The 17844-nt window shown below is 40.3% G+C and overlaps 1 long non-coding RNA gene across 3 annotated transcripts in view; it reads left to right on the top strand.

Moving 5' to 3' along the window:
• Positions 1-9807: 9807 nt before the first annotated feature.
• Positions 9808-17844, top strand: part of LOC106025935 (uncharacterized) — a 19633-nt gene continuing 11596 nt past the window's right edge. Inside the window, exons 1-4 of one of the 3 annotated variants that reach the window (XR_010049122.1) lie at positions 9808-9899; positions 12456-12578; positions 13036-13195; positions 15526-15733. This is a non-coding gene — a long non-coding RNA (uncharacterized LOC106025935). Of the gene's footprint in view, positions 9900-12455; positions 12579-13035; positions 13196-13700; positions 15333-15525; positions 16721-17844 lie in introns of those variants that run through there. The other 2 variants (XR_002789473.2, XR_010049121.1) reach the window with 2 other exon arrangements.

The raw sequence follows: 17844 nt of genomic DNA, 5'->3' as shown, positions 1-17844 counted from the left end.
AACTTTCCGAGTCACATGCATTCCATATTTTATCTACACATTTATCACTTGAGGGGTATTGGGGTTATTTCCTCTTTCCACTATTACAAATAGTGCCACTATGAACACTTGGCTATAAGTTTTAGTATAAATCTGGCTTTGATTTCTTAAATACATACAGTGCACAAGATGATTAAAACATGGTGTATGTTTAAGTTTCAAACGATCGTTATAGTAAGGATGTCATCAATCTCCCACATAACACTCCGCTCATTCATTCCATCATCTGCGCCACTTTCCGCAGCAGCTCTGGGGTCCTCTTTCCTGAGAGTCTTTACCAGATGTGATTAAACAAACAAACAAACAAAAACAAACCAACCAACTAACAAAAATACAGTGACTGCTGCTGCTGAGAACCATCCCTCCAAAAGGCAGCTTGTGAACCTGATGCTGTGTCCCCATCCACTTTAGTCACCTGACCTGGCACCGTGCAACTTCTGGCCGTGAAAGGGAGACATTTTGAATCCATTCAGGACATCCAGGCAGCCTGGACAGCACACTAAAAACCCGCAGGAGAGAGGACTCCAGCGCTGCTGCAGGAAGCGGCAAGGAATGGATCTAGGCAAGAGCAGGAGAGGACAGCAGTGGTGTGAAACTGAGTGATATGTGTATACATTAAGGCCCCAAGCTGAATGTAAGCACTGCGTATTCCAAACACACACTGATAAAAAGGAAAATAAGTTTAAAACAGGAAGTGGCAAGAGTGATGGGTTATGTGTGTTAGAAGTGAGGGGAAGTATTTTGGCAGAGATTAATGACAGTGTGTATTTTACCATAAGAAACTTTAAATATATACACCTAGAAATGGAGTCATCAGGCCGTGGGGGGTCTGAGAATGGATCACATTTCACCATTCCTTGTTTGCCAAGTTCTTTTGAATCACAATTCAAGGGGTTGCCACTTACATAACAAAACGCATTGCACTCATGCATATTTGAATAGTGTGCTTTGGTGCAGCACTGAAGATTGGATTTCTTTCTCTTTCTCTAAAGAGTTTGTGTTATTTTTTAAAGCAGGTTTTAGCTTGGTTGGACTTAAGCAGATTTCACCTGACTGGACTCAAACAGCAAATTCTTCCTCAAATAACCACTCAAATTTCCTTTTATATCTTTTTCCTTTTGCTGTACAAGAAGACACTGAAGAAGTGTTTGAAGGCACCATCTGATTTCAAATCTATCTTTCATCTTCTATTTCTTGAAAATGATTGGAAAAATACATAGTATATTTTAATACACATTAATTCTGATTAGCGAATTAGTGTATGAGTATTCTTTAAACTTCATTAAAGTTTAAAGGACTTTAAAGCTGTGTAAATTTTGATGATGGACCTTCTGAAATGCAGCAGAATTTAAAAACTGGTTGGCTTTAAAATATTACCTTGATCTTTGATTGTATTTTTTTTTGTTGTTCTTAGCAATGGAAAGGTTAACTCTTTCAATTTTACAATTAACATATTTTTAAAAATTAGTCTTATGTTCCTCACTGGGGTACATATATGTATGTGTTAACATGTTTTACATATGTGTCAATAACATGTACTTTGCTTGTGTATATGTGTTTATATTGTAGGTCAAGTGAACACATGCATATGAAGGCGTATGTGAATCCATGTTCTCTATGGCTTGCATACGTCACACATGCTAGCATGTATCTGGATATTGTATGCAGTTGCATTACACATAATGGGCTGCAGAATTTTAGTTTTGGCATTTTATCTGGGCTTTTACAAGAACATACCTAAGCAGTAGTGGTCAGTAGTTCTGTCTTTGTGTTTTTGAATTTAACCTTAAACTGGCTTTGTAAAAGGAATCAGAAATATGCTCCTCTCTGTGACTTTGACACACTGAAAACATACAAAAATAATTTGCCTATAAAACATACTAGCCCATGTCCTGTGTGTTTGTATGGGGTAGGGGAGATTGTAACAAAATTAAGTGGAGTATGTTCACGTGGGCTTAAAAATCATTTTCTTGAAATGTGATTTGATTCCTGGCGTGTTTTAGAAATTCACCCAGTCTGAGAAGCTACAAATTCCCTTACATGGAACTTAGAAATGCAACCATTTGATAGTGATCAGCAATGCTGAGTGTGGTTTTCTTTTAATGTAGCAATTTTATTTAGTTTAAAGTAATCCACACGCAAATCTACATGGAGAATAAGGAAAGGCAAAAGTAATGAAGATAATTGTTAACGAGTATATTCTGCAGAATATTACAATGGATATTTTTCCTATCAATGTTAATGTTCTTACAGTTTATATTTTGTGACTGTGAATGCCTTAGGGTGTTCATGTACATGTGTGTACATACAATTTTGTATTTAATGTCACTATGTAAAAATTCAGTTCTTCAAGGAGATTACCTCAGCGAATAATGAAAGGAGAAAAATAGGGATTTCTAAGAAGACTTTGTGAGTATCTGTCTGTAAACAATATCTTCAAGTAAATAAAACACAATATAAAAAAAGCTATCAGTTCTGGAAAATATATGTGATAGATGCCTACCTGTTTCTTATCTTTTCCTTTCCTTTCTTTCTTTCCTGTGTGTGTGTGTGTGTGTATGTGTGTGTGTGTGTGTGTATGTGTGTGTGTGTTGAACTAGGAAGCCCCGGGTCTTTATACTGAGTTATATTCCAAGCCTTTTTGTATTTTTGTTTTAATATAGTATCTCACTAAGTTGCCCAGGCTGGGTTTAAACTTGCAATCCTCCTGCCTCAGCCTCCCAACAGTGCTGAGATTGTAGACATAAGTCACCATGCAACACTGTATTCCCAATTTTTAGAAAACAACAATAAAATAAGTAAAAAGGAAGAAGAGTATAAAAATCCATCCCTTTCTGTCACCTCCACACCTTCCTGCTTCTCAGGAAGCTCCACCGACTCAGGTCTGCCTCCCACCTCGTCCTCTGGGCCCGAGGCACCGCGCTTCTGCTACGTTCGGGAAGACTGGGTCCATGGGAAACCTTTGCTCTTGTTTTTAATTTGCATTTCCTTCTTTATATTTGGAAAGACTTTATCTTACTAGGTCTTCTAGGTTTACCTTCATATAAAAATAAACTTTTCCAATAAATCCACCGTCTCTCAACTTCCCATGACAAACTTAGGAAAACAGGAAACTCACACACGCTTGTCTCCCTCCCCGCTTCCTGCTGTTTGCTATAAAACACTTTTCCGCAGTCCAGCAGTTACGGAGTTACGTTTCCCCATAAAGAAAACGGCTTTATTTTTCCTAAGTTGTAGAATATGACATATATTTTAGGAAGCCATAAACTGCTTTGGTCATTTCACCGTATTTCATATGTCTATAGTTTAAGTTAGTGATCCCTGCCAGATATTTCCATTTTGCTCATTTTAAAAAAAATGTTTTTCAACTCCCTGAATTGCTGGTTTTCACGTTTGCTTTCCCGAGGCGTCAGCCCCTGCATCCAGGCGCGGTTTGGGATGGCTAGTGAGCTCCTGCACACCTGGAGGACGGTCAGGCTGTCATGACCCCTGGCCCTGCCACCTCTCGCCCCGCAAGCTCTGGGCGTTTCTGCATTGTTGTCTGCATTATGTAATGTTCTATAAATGCATGCTTTTCTCCTCTTACAGGCTTTTTATTTCCCCTTCATGTTTAGGAGTTTTGCCAAGACACAAACAATCCCTTCTACCTAAGGAGATCATCCGCTGGACCAGTAATTCTCCCAAGTCCCTACTCATTAGACTCATTCGCAACAAATCAGGGAGCTGGCCGTTTTCATATTCCCATTGCACAAATTAGAAGTCAGCCCGAGAAACTTGAACAACTCACGCAGCTATTAAAGAATGAGGTGAGGCTGGAGCCAGGTGGTCTCCTACACCCTTTGGGCCCCTCCCTGGGGACGGAAATGATGCTGGGGCTTCCATACTGCAGCACCTCTCTCACCTCAGAAAATGTCTTCTCTGTATCTCGCAGTATTTTCTATCTGTCCACGGTTTCCTCTTCTCCATTTCAAGGACACCATGCGTACGTGTTGCTTTTTGGGTGAATAGTTTCCATTATTGACATGGCCACTGTGACCGACAGGCCACTGGGCTTCACAATGACAATCTGTGGTTATCACAGTTCCTTCTTCCAGAGCACAGTTCTGACTTTCAGCTGGAGTTTGCTGTTCTCTCCAGCCACTCAGTTATTTTTATTTCTTTTCATGGGGCATTTTATTCCATGCTGATGTGTAATAATGGTGCAGATTACTGAGTACAGCCTGATATTTTGATACATGTGTACCCGTCAGGATAATTCACACATTTATCACCTCAAATAGTTATGGTTTCTTTGTATGGGGACAATTCCGTATCCTCTCTTGTTGATATTCTGAAATACATGATGAATAATTATTGGCTGCTGTCATCCGGCTACACTGCAGACACTAGAATATTCCTCACTATATTTTTGAACCTCTCTTTATCCTCTTGCCTCACTTTGTTTCCTAGCCACTGTAAGCAATCATTATTTCACTCTGTTTCTCTCACATAAAGCTTTTTTAGCTTCTGTGCATGAATGAGGTCATGCAGTGTTTGTGTGCATGGCTTTCTGTGCACAGCTTATTTCACTTAACATGTTCTCCCTTTCCATCTTGCTGCAGATGGCATGATTTCATATTTTATGGCTGCATAATATTCCATTGCATTTGTTTATTTTCAGTGGACACCAAGGTTGGTTCCATACCTTAGTTATTGTGAAAAATGTTCACATAAACATGTAAGTAATGATATATGTTGTGCACACTTTACTAATTTTGATTTTTATTTGATACATGGTTTCTCTTTCTACTTTTGCGAGGTTTTTCAATGACCTTGTACATTTTGCACTCTAATTTACAATTTTCTTAGCATTCTAATTGTATCTGTTGGCTTTTATGTTATTTTGAGAAAGCATTTTTATTGGGAGCCATTGAAACTGGAAATTGACCACACATGCAAGGCTGGGGCACAGCCATCCCAAGAACAAAGAGCACCTGGGGCAAACCAGAGAACACCTGGCCTCAAGACAATCTGAACAGTGGGTTGCTAGGACAACAGGGTGTCATGTGACATGATGCTGCTAAAATGTATAAATAAATGCCCCTGCAGTGAGGAGGCAGTTCCTTCCCTCCCCTCAGGAGGATAAAGACTCCACCTGACCCCAGCTTTGTCCCTTCTTTATTTTCTCATCGTCTCACAGTCCTTCACCCCAAGAACCTCAAGAGCCGTAAGGGCCACAGCACATTTTGTTGGCCTATTCATTCCATTACTTGATATAGGTCTTCTTCCAGAAAGAAAAATAATTTTTAAATCTTACATTATACCGTGTTCACTTTCTCTCCTCCTTCTCATTATTTTCCTTTACCTTTGTGTTTATTATCATTATTACAGTACTAGCTTAAGATTTGCATACTTTGTAACTTGGCTCCAATCCTGGCAGCTGTGTGGACGCTTCCTTTGTCCATGGATGCAAAGCGATCTTCTTCATTTCTTTGTGTACGTGCCTTCCCCTCGAGGCTCAGGTTGAGGACTGCACATTCGTGCTGTCTGCTTGCCTGTGTTTCTGTTTTCCTACGAAGCCTTGGCTGTGCATATTTCCTATTCAAATTTGCATAATTTTATTGCCATAATTGGATTTATTCTGGTAGCCAGGGTGTATCACTCTTACATGGACAGGGAAATTCTATTTCTACTGGATTGTTCCGCCGATATGCAAGAGGCCTGAAAGATACATCAGCTTTGCCCTAGCGTTTCTGAAGGTCCTGCTGACAGCACTGCGGGGGAAATGAAGGAAGTTTATTGTTTAAACCAAAAGCTATGGAAAGAGAGCATGCGGAGCTCTTCCTTCCACGCTGGTCCTGTTCTCATTCAAATCCCATCAAGAATTTTTCTTAATTTATTTCTCATCATTGAAAATAATCAGCTGTAACCAGCACTGTTTCTGTCCTGCCTCCGCTCTATTTAAGTTTTAACACTTTTTTTCTCACTTTACAGATTTTTCCACTTGTGATATCAGGAAGAATCTCGCAAAGGAGAAGCAGAAATTCATAAAATTGCACAAAGTTGTAGAGCTAGAAGAATCTGACAGAACTTTGCCTATAGGCGCCTGCTAACATCCTCTACAGCTTTTGAGCAGTAGGAAAGATTTGCATATTATTTCTAGATTCTTCTGTCTCTGTTTCCAGATTATAGTATTCAGATGAATGAAAATAAATTATGTCCCATCTATTTTGTGTGTCCTTGGAGAATGTATTTTTAAATATCTTTGCACCTGAATTGCTATTTTATTGTATTTAGAGTAAGGGGGCTTCGTGATTCTGCTTTGTATCACATTATGTTCCCAATATTCTCTGTGATGTTTTATCCTTCCTCCAGAGACATTTCATTTATTAATGATTTTTGCTTTTGCACATTTAGATAGATCCATTATATATAGTTTACTGTCTCTTCCACTTTACAATATACCTATTTTGTGCATTTTTCTAGACAGCCATCTTCTTTCAGATTTGATAAGTATGTACTTGAACATGATGTTTTCTAGCCCAATCTTATTTTTTCACATTTTAAAAATTTTCATGTCCCAGTTATCTATTGTGGCTCACAAGTTAACCCACACTTAATCATTTTGGATAATGCCATACTATTTTTCTCCCATTTCTGCAGGATAATGAAGCCAGGTGAGGGATTCTTCTAAAGCTCCCCATTTTGTGAGGATGGGCAGTGCATGGGCCCGGGATTATCTGGAGCTTTGCTGGGTTACCTTTTCAGCTGAGCTGGGCAGGCTCAAACACCTGCGGCCCTAAAAGCTGGCCTTGCTGGAGCATCTTTTCTCCATTAGCTAATGAGGGACCACACAGTCCCTCCAGCATGGCAGCTCTGAAAGTGACGCTGCCTAGTTTCAGGGGAATAGTATAAATGGTCTCCACCACCTGTTAGGAAAATGGAAAATTCCAGAAGTGTATGGAGGGAGTCCTGAACTATTGGTGTGTCCATTGTCAGAAAAAGCAACAATTCATCAAAGTTGGCCCTCTGTGGACAACAATCTAATTTCCCTGCATGAGGGATACACCAAACCTTACCCTCCAAACAAGCACTGGGTGTGATCTGTGCATGCAGTTCTTGGAAATGGCCCTCCATGATTTGAAGAGGATATAAAGAGAAAAACATTCTCCTCCTCCTCCCCTCTCTACATCCCACAAAGAAGGGTGTAACAAGCATAAAATACAATGATGGATAATCCCATCAAGAAGGAGATTGTAACAGTGCAGAGAGAAGTTCCTGGTCTGCAGTGTTCGTGAAATCCAGCTTGCCACTGTTTTTCTAAACAGCTCTGTCGAGAATAATTGATGTACAAAGACCAGCACATATTTAAAATGTATAACTTGGTGCATTTATGTTGATGCAAAAATGTAAAACTTGATGCATTTATGTTGATGCAAATACCAATGATATTATCATTGCAATCAAGGTAATAGGTGTATCGAACACTTTCCCAAGCTGTTCTGTGTTCACTTATGGTGTCTGTGTGTTTGTGTTAAGCTCACTTAACAAGAGATCTACCTTATTTACAATTTTCAAATCACGCAAAACCTTGCTGTTTATTAGAGGCACATTATTTTGCAGTAGACTCCTGGAGGTTGTTCATTTGATATAATTTGAAGCTTAATTTGAAACTGGACAATTCTTCATTTTCCCCTCCCCTAACCCATGGCAACCACTTTTGTGTTCTTTACATCTACGAGCTTGCTCTTATAAGATGTTCATAAAAGTGGAATGCAATGTTTTTTTTCTTGCAATTAGATTATTTCATTTAATGCACTGTACTCCAGATGACCTCCCTGATGTGATGGAGGCAAGAATTCTTTCTTTTAAAGGTCATGAATGATTTCACTGCACATATATCAGTTAACTTTTTGTGGTTGTGACAAAATACCTCAGATGAACAAAACCTGAGATGGATGAAATCTCTATGAACTATGAGCTAAATAAACCTTTTCCCCTTTAACTTTAGATAGTGGGTATTTTGTCTCAGCAATGAGAGAAAAGTAACTAACATATCTGTCCATGCATTCTCTGAGGATTACTTAGGTTGTTTTCATGCCTAGGCTATTCTAAATTATGTTACAATTAAAATGGAAGTGCAGATATCTCTTTGAGATCTTCATTTCAATTCTCTTGAATATGGACCCGGAAGTAGGGTTGCTAGGTTGTATGATAGTTTTCCTTTGGATTTTTAATGAACTTCAATACTGTTTCCCTGAGGGCTGCCCCAGTTGCACTGTCCCCAAATAGTGTACAAGGCTTCCAGTTTCTCCACATCCGCTCCAATCTGCATTACATTTTGTTAACAGTAAATTTAACAGGTGTGGGTTAATAATCATGTTTTGATTTTCATTTCTTATTTCAAATCTAGAGTGGTAAAGACAGTACAAGGCTGGCACAGAGACAGATATGTAGACAATTGGAACAGATTAGAGAACCCACAAAGTAAATTCATGTATGCAGGCTGCAGTGGTTTAGTCTGAAGAGTCTCTCCCTTAATGGTGTATGGGTTCTTGGTGGCACTTTGAGAGACGGTAGAGGATTTGGGAGGCAAGATCTATAGTGGAAAGTTAGGTCACCAGGAACACACTCTGGAGAGTGATACCTGATCCCAGCTCCTTCTCTCTCGCTTTGGTTCTCCGATTCCATGAGGGGAGCTGTGCACTCCTGCCACTTTCTCCAGCCAGGATGTCCTATGACACGATAATCCCAAAATAACAGGCCCAAGTTTGCATGGACTGAAGTCTTTGAAACCGTGAGCCAAAAATAGAACCTCTCTTCCTTTTAAATTGATTGTCTCAGGTATTTTGTGACAGTGTCAGAAAGCAGCCTAATACAATCATTTGGTCTCTGACAGAGATAGTGAGACTCCCCAATGGTACAGTACATTGGTTTATGATCTTAATTTGCTTTATAATTTTGTGGGTGATAGCTCTACTTGTGTATGTGTGGAGAAGATGGTCTTGGTTATGTTTGTCATCCAATGCAGAGTCTGAAAGGGAGCAAAAGTTTGCCAAATGCTTTTGGTTTGTGAATCAAATTGTTTGCAAACAGAAGTATTCATGAACAGCAGTGTTACTGTTAGGTGTGTAAGTTGGGGAGAGGATGACCACTTCAGTAAACAACGTTAGGAAAACTGAGTATCCATGTGCAAAAAAATAAAATAAAATTATAACACTACCTTATACCATATTCAAAAATCAGCCCAAAAAGATTCAAAGACAGAAATACTGTTTTGTTGAAATTATTGAACTTCTAAATGAAACAGGAGAAAGAGAAAATGTAGAGAAAAATAATATTTACCTTGGCCTTGGAAATAATTTCCTTTTTCTTTTCTTTTCTTTTTTAAAGACAGGGTCTTGCTGTGTGGTTCATTCTTGAATTCACTACATAGTCCAGGCAGGCTTCAAACCAGGTAGTCTTCCTGCTTCAGCCTCCTGAGGGCTCTTTAAAAGCATACCTGGTGGCAATAATTTCTTGAGTGTGATACACTGCTCAGGCAACAAAGAGAAAACTAAGAGAGGTAAAATATGTCAAACTAAAAGGATTCTATATAGCAAAGGAAAGAATCAATGTCATGGTTTATGTCTGTGGCACCCAGGCCTCATGAGTTTGCATTGTGCATTTGTGATTGTTTCATTGTCTAGTGCTTGGATTGATGGTGTCAGTGCTCCACCCACATAGGGGTGGAGCCAGGATGTGATGTAATGGCAGGAAGAAGGTGTGTCTTTCTCTTGGCTGGTTCCTGTCTTGCTGTTGGCAGCTGCCATGAACTGCGGCCCAGCCATGACCACCTGCCTTGGAGCCAACTGAGTGTGGACTGAAACCTCCAAAAAACTGTAAGAAATAAACCTTTCCTTTCCCAACTTGGGTTTCAGGTATTTTGTCTCAGAGATGAGTAAAAAATGACTAAGATAATCAACAAAATAAAAAGTCAATCTATGGCACTAAAGATAATGTCTACAAACCACATATGTGATAAAAGATTAATTTTCAGTATTTATGTAGAAATTTTACAATCAAGTTTTTTAAAAAAAGAGCCAAACAAGCTATAAAAATACAGTCAAGGGACATGCAGATTTTTTCTGATGAAACATACAATTGGACAACACTGGATAAAAATACATTCTCAAATTTTAATTAGATTCTAGCTCTAATGCCCAGAAAAGATTCCCAGGATACAAAGTTCTACCTTCTGAATTATTCTTTTTCTTAAAATGTAGCAAATATTTATAGCTTTGTAGATTTCTTTGTCTGCTTCCTGTTTTGTGAAGTAGAGAATCCACAGAACTCTGTACTTTTTGTTATTTTTTTATACCTTTTTGCATAAGCTCATATGATTTCTTTAAAATTTTTCAGTACAATTGATAATCAACTCTCTTAAATGAAACTCACACCTAGGTATTTCTCCAAGATCACCCCATCTCGTGTGGATTTCCTGGAGATTTTTGGAGACCACTGATACACCTTGTAGGAGTCAAAAGGCTGAGAAACACTTTAGACAGGAGCCTTAAAGACCTGTTATTCAAGGGTAGAGTCTTCAAGCCAATCCTTAGAGATCTATCAACATTAACATCAAAATTTACTCTGTGTTCTCAACACAATATTGTATTCTCGTGCCCTTTACCGCTCCTTCTCATCCTATGGACCTGATTTTGTAGAATTTGCTTCCTGCAGAGAAGCCATTTCTGAATTTCAGCGTTGTTTGCCTACTAAAGTTCCAGAGAGTGACAAATAGTTTTATTTCTAAATTTAATGGGTTCTAGCTCTTTTATAGTTCATGCTTCTTTTGGGTCATTTATCTCCATGTACTTTTTCCTGCATGTGGTAATGTAGCCACTAAACAGCATCAACATTTTGCCTAGAGATCTTAGTTGGTTGGTCACTCAGAGTTTCTCCGCACATTGCTTATTTTCCATATCTCAGATGGAAATGCTGATGCTTGCTCATCCTTTTTCTCAAATCCCATTTACTCTTTGCTGGCCATCTCCTCAGAGCTCATCAAGTTTCCCCTAACTCTCAAGCCTTTTCCAGTGTTTGCTTTTAGCCCTGAGTCCTAACGTCCCTTATGACCTAGTTTCCAATTGACCACCAGTGTCTAAGACTTGGCAACAGCAGCACCTCACGTATTGTGCCAAGATGTGTCCCAGTGATCTCTTGCTGCCTTTAATAGCTAGCCTTACTTATGATGTCAATTTTATGGACTCCAGGGGAATAGGAAAGTTCATTTAGGAGTGCATCTGGGTAGGTCATAGAGGTTGTTTCTTGTCCCTTTCTCCTTCCTCTTTGTCCCTTTCCCTTCCTCTACTTCTGGACACCACAAACTAAGCTTTTTCCACAACATCCTTCCCATGATGTTCCTGCCTTGGTCCCATCTGAGCATGAACTGAATCCTCTTAAAACATGAACCAAGTTAACCCTCTCTTTCTTTAAGTTATGGCAGTTGGGTATTGCATCCCAGTGGCAGGAAGTTGCTTACTACACAGTTCAACAAATCGCACCACACATTCATGGCCCTAAGCAGCAGCCTTCTTATCCCTACGACTCCTCACAACTCTGAGGCTTGGGTGCACCAGGAGGGAAACTGCTCACCAGTATCTATCATGGAGGTGCAATTCTATGTACCTTGAGTTGGAGGTTCCTGTTTGCTCCCTTACCTGTTTGATAGCAGCCAGCAAAACTCTGTTGTCTTAGTTACTTTTTGTTGTGGAGACACCCCTACATTAAAGGAGAAAAGGCTTATTTTAGCTCACCATTTGTAGATGTTTCTGTCCGTAATGGGCTGACTCCAAGGCAGGGCAGCATGGCAGAGAGGCATTGCAGAGGAGCAACAGTCCATAGCAGGGCAGGCAGGAGACAGAAAAACTTGCTTTCCAACTTTCCCTTTATATTCCATTCAGGCTGCAATCTTATTGGTTGGTGCTTATGGTGAATCTTCTATTATACATACTCAGAACTAAGCTAAACTGACTTAATTCCACACAACGTTAATCCATATCCACATATCCTAAATCAGCCACCTCTGAAAAGCCTCACTTATGAGCACATGAAGCTTTGGGGGGACTTCTACATACAAACCACAGCATCTGTCTTCTGGGTGGAAAGCTGGGTCCCTGGCTAAATGGCTTTTCCAGTTGACCCATCCAACATTGCCAGTTCAAGGTAGCTTCAGAATGAAACAAAGAAACACAGAGGCAACACCTTTGTCACTTTTTAATCTTAGCTTCAAAACTCATAGGTACCACTTCTACCGCTTTCTCAAGCCATTGGCCTTGAGCATCCCAAGACTAAGGTGCAGATAAGCATGATTTCATTCTGGATGTGAAGATTCTGGGTAATTTTGGATGATTCTAGAGACCATAAGTTGCCATATTGAGCTCTACTTACCGTTTTAGGCATTTTGAGTTCACGAGCATGAACAGAGAGTGGAGGTGGGGAAGACACACTGAGTCTCATCATGAGACACAGGGGTGAGTCTGAGAGCCTCGCAGGAGGGGGTCAGGATCACCAAGACTGAGGTAAGAACTGTACATATTTCTAAGGCTTTGTTTCTTCCCATGGTGGGCTTCTTCTATAGCTCTTTAGGAGCAATAAGGAAGGGTGTTAGTTTCAAACGGATTCCACTTTGCAACATTTATGGATATAGATCCTCAAAGAAAGTCACAGGGTGTTTGCAGAGCCCAAGCCTGAGTCTGGCAGTACAGAGACCCCATGGAGGAAGTGGATGATCTAGAAACAGGGTGGTGACTCATGAGTCAGCTTCTTTCCTTCTGTGGTGAGATCTTCACAGTAACTCTGTAAGGTCACTCAGCCTTACTTGTGAAGCCACTGGGGCATCCATAGTTTGATTAATCTCAAATAGCTGTAAAGCAAGAAACTAGAACGCAGAACCACACAAATCTGTCTTCAGAGTCTGCAAATTTTCACAGCAGTGCTCAGGTAGCTGACAAGACCACAAGAATTTTCACCCTACAGGGAGTTGCTGCGTCTCTTCTGTCTGAGAACAAGGGAGCAAATCAACAAACACAGACGTGCTTGCTGAGGAGAATTGCCTTCATCTCTTTCCTTCTTTCCTGTAGCACTAACAGACCATTCCAGAAAGACTTTTGCACCGATTGTCCTGTGAACATGAAAGGTAATTTTGTTGTTGATTAGTTCACTTAAAAGTTTTCAAAACACAAATCTCATTAGGAAAGATGAATGAAAACTGTCATCCATTGCTTTTTTTGTCCCTGCCTTATACTAGGTACTTCAAGTTCCTATTTAAAAATTTGCAGCATCTATTTAGGATGGTAGCTAGGAGATAGGACAATCTCAGATGTCAGGATCTTGCCAATGTCACATACACAGTAAGTGGGAGACCAAGATAAGTGATCAATGTTTAACTAGAAACTTAATGTAGGATTTCTGAATATGCATGGAATGCACTGACTATTTTTGCTGAGAAATGTTACAGCTGCTTTGATTAGCATGGTTTTAAACTGTATTTATGACACTGCAATTATGTGGCGTGCTTGTAAGATGCTCACATAACTTTGTCAATTAGGGTCATAGACACATCTATATATATCTGTGTTCATCAATCACTTGAAGGCAAAGAATTATTTAATTAATCTTTTTTTTTGTCTTTTTTCCTTTTTATCGGTACCAGGGATAGAACTCACGACTGCTTGCTTGCAAGGCAGGCACTTATGCCGCTGAGCTAAATCCCCAGCTCCTATTTAATTAATCTTTATTGTATGTAAGTAGATACTCCAAGATAAGTGCTTTACATCTTTGATATCAATTAGTCTTCCCAATGGATTTATGCTGTGGCTTGTGCTACCTTTTTGACACTGTGACAAAACTATCTGGAAACCAATTTAAAAGGAGGAGAGGTTTATTTTGGCTTAGGGTTTCAGAAGGTTCAGTCCTTGGTTGTTGGCCTGGTTGTTTTGGGCAGCACAGTATGTCATGGTTGGAGTACATGTCAGAGAAATCTACTCACCTTCTGGTGGTCAAGAAACCGGAATAGAGACAGGAAGAAGCTAGAACCCCAATATCCTCTCAAGGTGGTGCCTCCAATGGCCTTACTTGCTCCCATGGGAACTTACCTCTTGAAACGGGTACAGTCTCACCACAGGCTGTGGTGACAAAGACCAGGTCTTTGTCACATGGGCTGTTGAAGTCATTCCCAAACCACAGCATTGCTTGCACTCAGTGGAACTGAGAACTAAGGATCAGGGAACTTAAGTTACCTCCATCTCGCCCAGCTTGCTGGTTAACTTCTGAGGAGCTGGGATTAAAATGCAAGTTTGATTCTCTCTGAGTTCAGTGCCCATTCTGCTGTGCCATGATTATTTTAAAATAGGATTTAGTCTATAGTCAGCTGATTCCAAAGCAGGAACATCATAGCAGAAGAGCCTGGCAGAAAAAAGACACACACCACATGGTGGTCAGGAGGCAGAGAAAGATGAAAGGAGCTGGGGACAAAGATGCATCCTTCCAGGTCACACCTCAGTGACGACTATGCATCAGACCCACCCCTAAGAGTGCATTCAGCTCTGTATTCTCAATGGCAAGTGCAGCACCCTCACAATCTTATGACCTTCTGAAAGCCTCACCTCAGAGTGCGTGAGGCTCCCGGGGATACTCTAGATCTAAACCGCAACAGCGCTCCTGATTTATAAGGGTCAGTGCCCGCCTTGTGGCTTAGGCTGCCCTTCTTGGCCTCAAAGATTTTATTGAGAAACCTATTTGCTTTCACTTCTTCTGCTTCCTGCTGCTGTATGACTCAAGTTTTTCTGCCTGTTTGCCCTTTCAAGCCCTTCATGAGGGAATCCGGGCTGGAGAGAGTTCAAACACAGTTAAAGAGCCCCTCCTCCCATCCCTTTCTATTTGCGCATTTATTTTTAACTGCTTGTCTTTCTGACAGGAACTCTGTTTGTCCTGACTTGAGTCTGGTACTATGAGTCACTGGGGAGATATAATATGCTGATTGCTGAACCAGGTTATAATTTTTTCCTCTTCTATGACTCATTCTCTTCAACACTCTCTAATTTATGATAAAAATCAGTAAGATGTGAGTGCAGAGTTTCTAAAGGCCTGCTTTACTTTTACGACACTGGGAATTGAATCCAGAACTTATGCACTGGGCTCCATTCCTAGTCATCAAACCCCTTTAATTTTCTTTTTAATTTTAAGGCAGAGTCTCACTAAGCTACTAAGTTGTGTAGGTAGGACACCAACTAGTCATCTTCCTGTCTCAGCCTCCCTGAGTGCTGGAATTACAGGTGAGTGGCACCACGCCTGGCTGGATTTCTCCTCCTCCTCTTCTTCACCTTCTTTTCCTTTTCCTTCCTTTGCTATTCCAATTTAGTGTGATACCACCAAGGGTCTCTGTTTATCTTTCCTCTTCTTGACTCCAAAAAGTCAGTATTTCTTCTATTCTTTGCCAATACACTTGTTTTCAATTTTTATCAGCAGGTTTGAATTAAGCACTGCATTGTTCTTCAAAGATGTGACGACTCCCATCCCCACCCTGCAAAAGAAAAGCTTTCATACAATTCAGAATGGATGGTGCAGACATCCAGGCAGAACGTTTGCCTGATGAGTCTGCGAACTGAATTCCCGGGACAGACTTCTCCTACCTAGAGGCTTTCAAGCAGCATTTGCAGTGTGAGTGATATTTAAGGTGGGTCTTCAGGTATATATAGGACTTCATGGATAAAGAAGACAAGGAAAAAAGTCCTGGGGAGCTGAATTATAATTGAAGCTATGAGGGGATGATAGGTCTGAGGAGGGGCCAGTGGGCTGGTGTGATGATGGCTCATGGTTCTAGAGAATTTGAGGGAAGAGCTGTGTTTGGCGGTGACACAGGCAGAGATCACTGCAGATTTACTGTCGTGGTTTTCAACTCCACTCCAGATGGGCAAGGAGAAATTTCTGAGAAACCTGAGCCCATATTTCTTCTGAGAAAGTTTTCACAAAACAAAAAATAAATGTGTGATGTTTTAAGCAAAGTTTTAGCTACTTATTCACAATTAAGACAAAATAGCTGACCTCCAAAGTTAGCAGGGGGAAGGGTTTATTTCAGTTCATTGTCTGTAGAGGTTTCCAGGCTCCAAGGTAGGGTGGCATGGCAGACGGGGATCACAGAGGGGTAACTGTCCGTGGCAGACCAGGCAGGAAGCAGTGATCAGCAGGCAGCAAGCTTCCCCTTCCCTGTTATTCCATTCAGGCTAAGGCCTCTTGGGTGACGCCATGCACAACTGAGGGGGGACTTTTGTCTTCCATAAATCCATTCAGCTACACCAAAAGTATGCTAATTAAAATCAGTGGACTAATTTAGTGTCACACACTCTTGATCCTAGTATTATACATCCTAGGTCCAAAAAGCCCCACTGTCATGGTTTATGTCAATGGCTCCCAAGCCTCATGCAATTATGGATTCAACCAAATCTAGTGTTTGTGATTGGTTCTTATCTAGCAGTTGGATGGGTGGTGTGAGTGCTACACCCCCACAGGGATGGAGCCAGGACAGGATGTAATGGCAGGAAGAAGGTGTGTCTCTCTCTCTTGCCTGTTCCCACCTTGCTGTTTGTGGCTGCCATGAATGAAGGCCCCACCATGCCACCCTCTGTTGGAGCCAGCTGAGTGTGGACTGAAACCTCCAAGAACTGTAAGAAAAAGCCTTTCCTTCCTTCACTTTGAGTGTCAGGGATTTTGTCCCAGCATGAGTCTTGGGGAGAGGGAATCTAGATAGAAGACACAGCCGCCTGCAACTTATCCAGGGTTGCAGAGAGAATCTCGGGTAGAATGCAGTTTCTTCCCATCCCTTTCCCTGTATTGGGTTTTGATGAAATGATGCCAAAGATTTTTTAAACGCACATTTGCCTCATTAATATATCCTCCCAGTTGTCATCGCTATCTAATAAAGACACAGTACAGTGGGTTGTGTGGTTTTGTGAGATCTCTCACTGGATAAGCCTCAGATCAACTTCAGTGTTGTGCTAGGTCCACCATGCTCCTTTCCTCAAATGCTTGTGGGAGTTTTTACAAGGAAAGAAAAGTCATCTAATGTTTTTTGTTAACTTATTTTGTTGACCTGAAGAATATGTCCAGCAATTTTGCGAATTACCTCTGGCAAAAACAGTTCTGTTTTAGAAATACTGACGTGTTCCTTTCTGGGTGAAGTAAATCATCTTAACAAGAAAAATGTGCAACCAGTTATAGTGGTATACATTTGTAATCCTTGCACTTGAGAAACCAAGGCAGGAGGACTGTGAGTTCTAGACCAGCCTGAACCGTAGAGGGAGACCCCTGTCTCAATAAAAAAGCAAGACACAACAAAACACTTCATTCACAGAATGTCAGCCAAAAATCATAACCCAAAATGCAACTCAGCCCAGGTTGTCATCATTTATAATTTATTATGAATGAGGATTGAAAGGAGAAAAATGTATGCATATGTTTTGAAAAATAATCACAATACATTGTTAGGGCAATATCTAGTATAGAGTATTTTCTCAATACATATTACCTAATAGTATCATGGATATATTATATCTTCCTGATTATGTGTATATGTGTGTGTGTGTGTGTGTGTGCATGTTTCTAAATGTACAAAAAGTATATGGCAATTTAAAATAAAGTAGGACTCAGAAATGTGTTAACTTCATTAACAAATTATTGTTAACAATAATTTTGTAATATTTTCTACAAAGAAAAAGATACTTGATGTTTCCTCCTGCATTGTTTTTTAAAAAATTATTAGTAGTTCTGGAAAACATCTTTACTGTCCTA

The sequence above is a fragment of the Cavia porcellus genome, unplaced genomic scaffold (assembly GCF_034190915.1).
Source record: "Cavia porcellus strain 051 isolate PalLab524CR breed Dunkin Hartley unplaced genomic scaffold, mCavPor4.1 scaffold_8, whole genome shotgun sequence".
Classification (NCBI taxonomy): domain Eukaryota; kingdom Metazoa; phylum Chordata; class Mammalia; order Rodentia; family Caviidae; genus Cavia; species Cavia porcellus.
The sequence above is the reverse complement of the archived record's forward strand: the minus strand, read 5'-3'. Positions and strand labels throughout refer to the sequence as shown.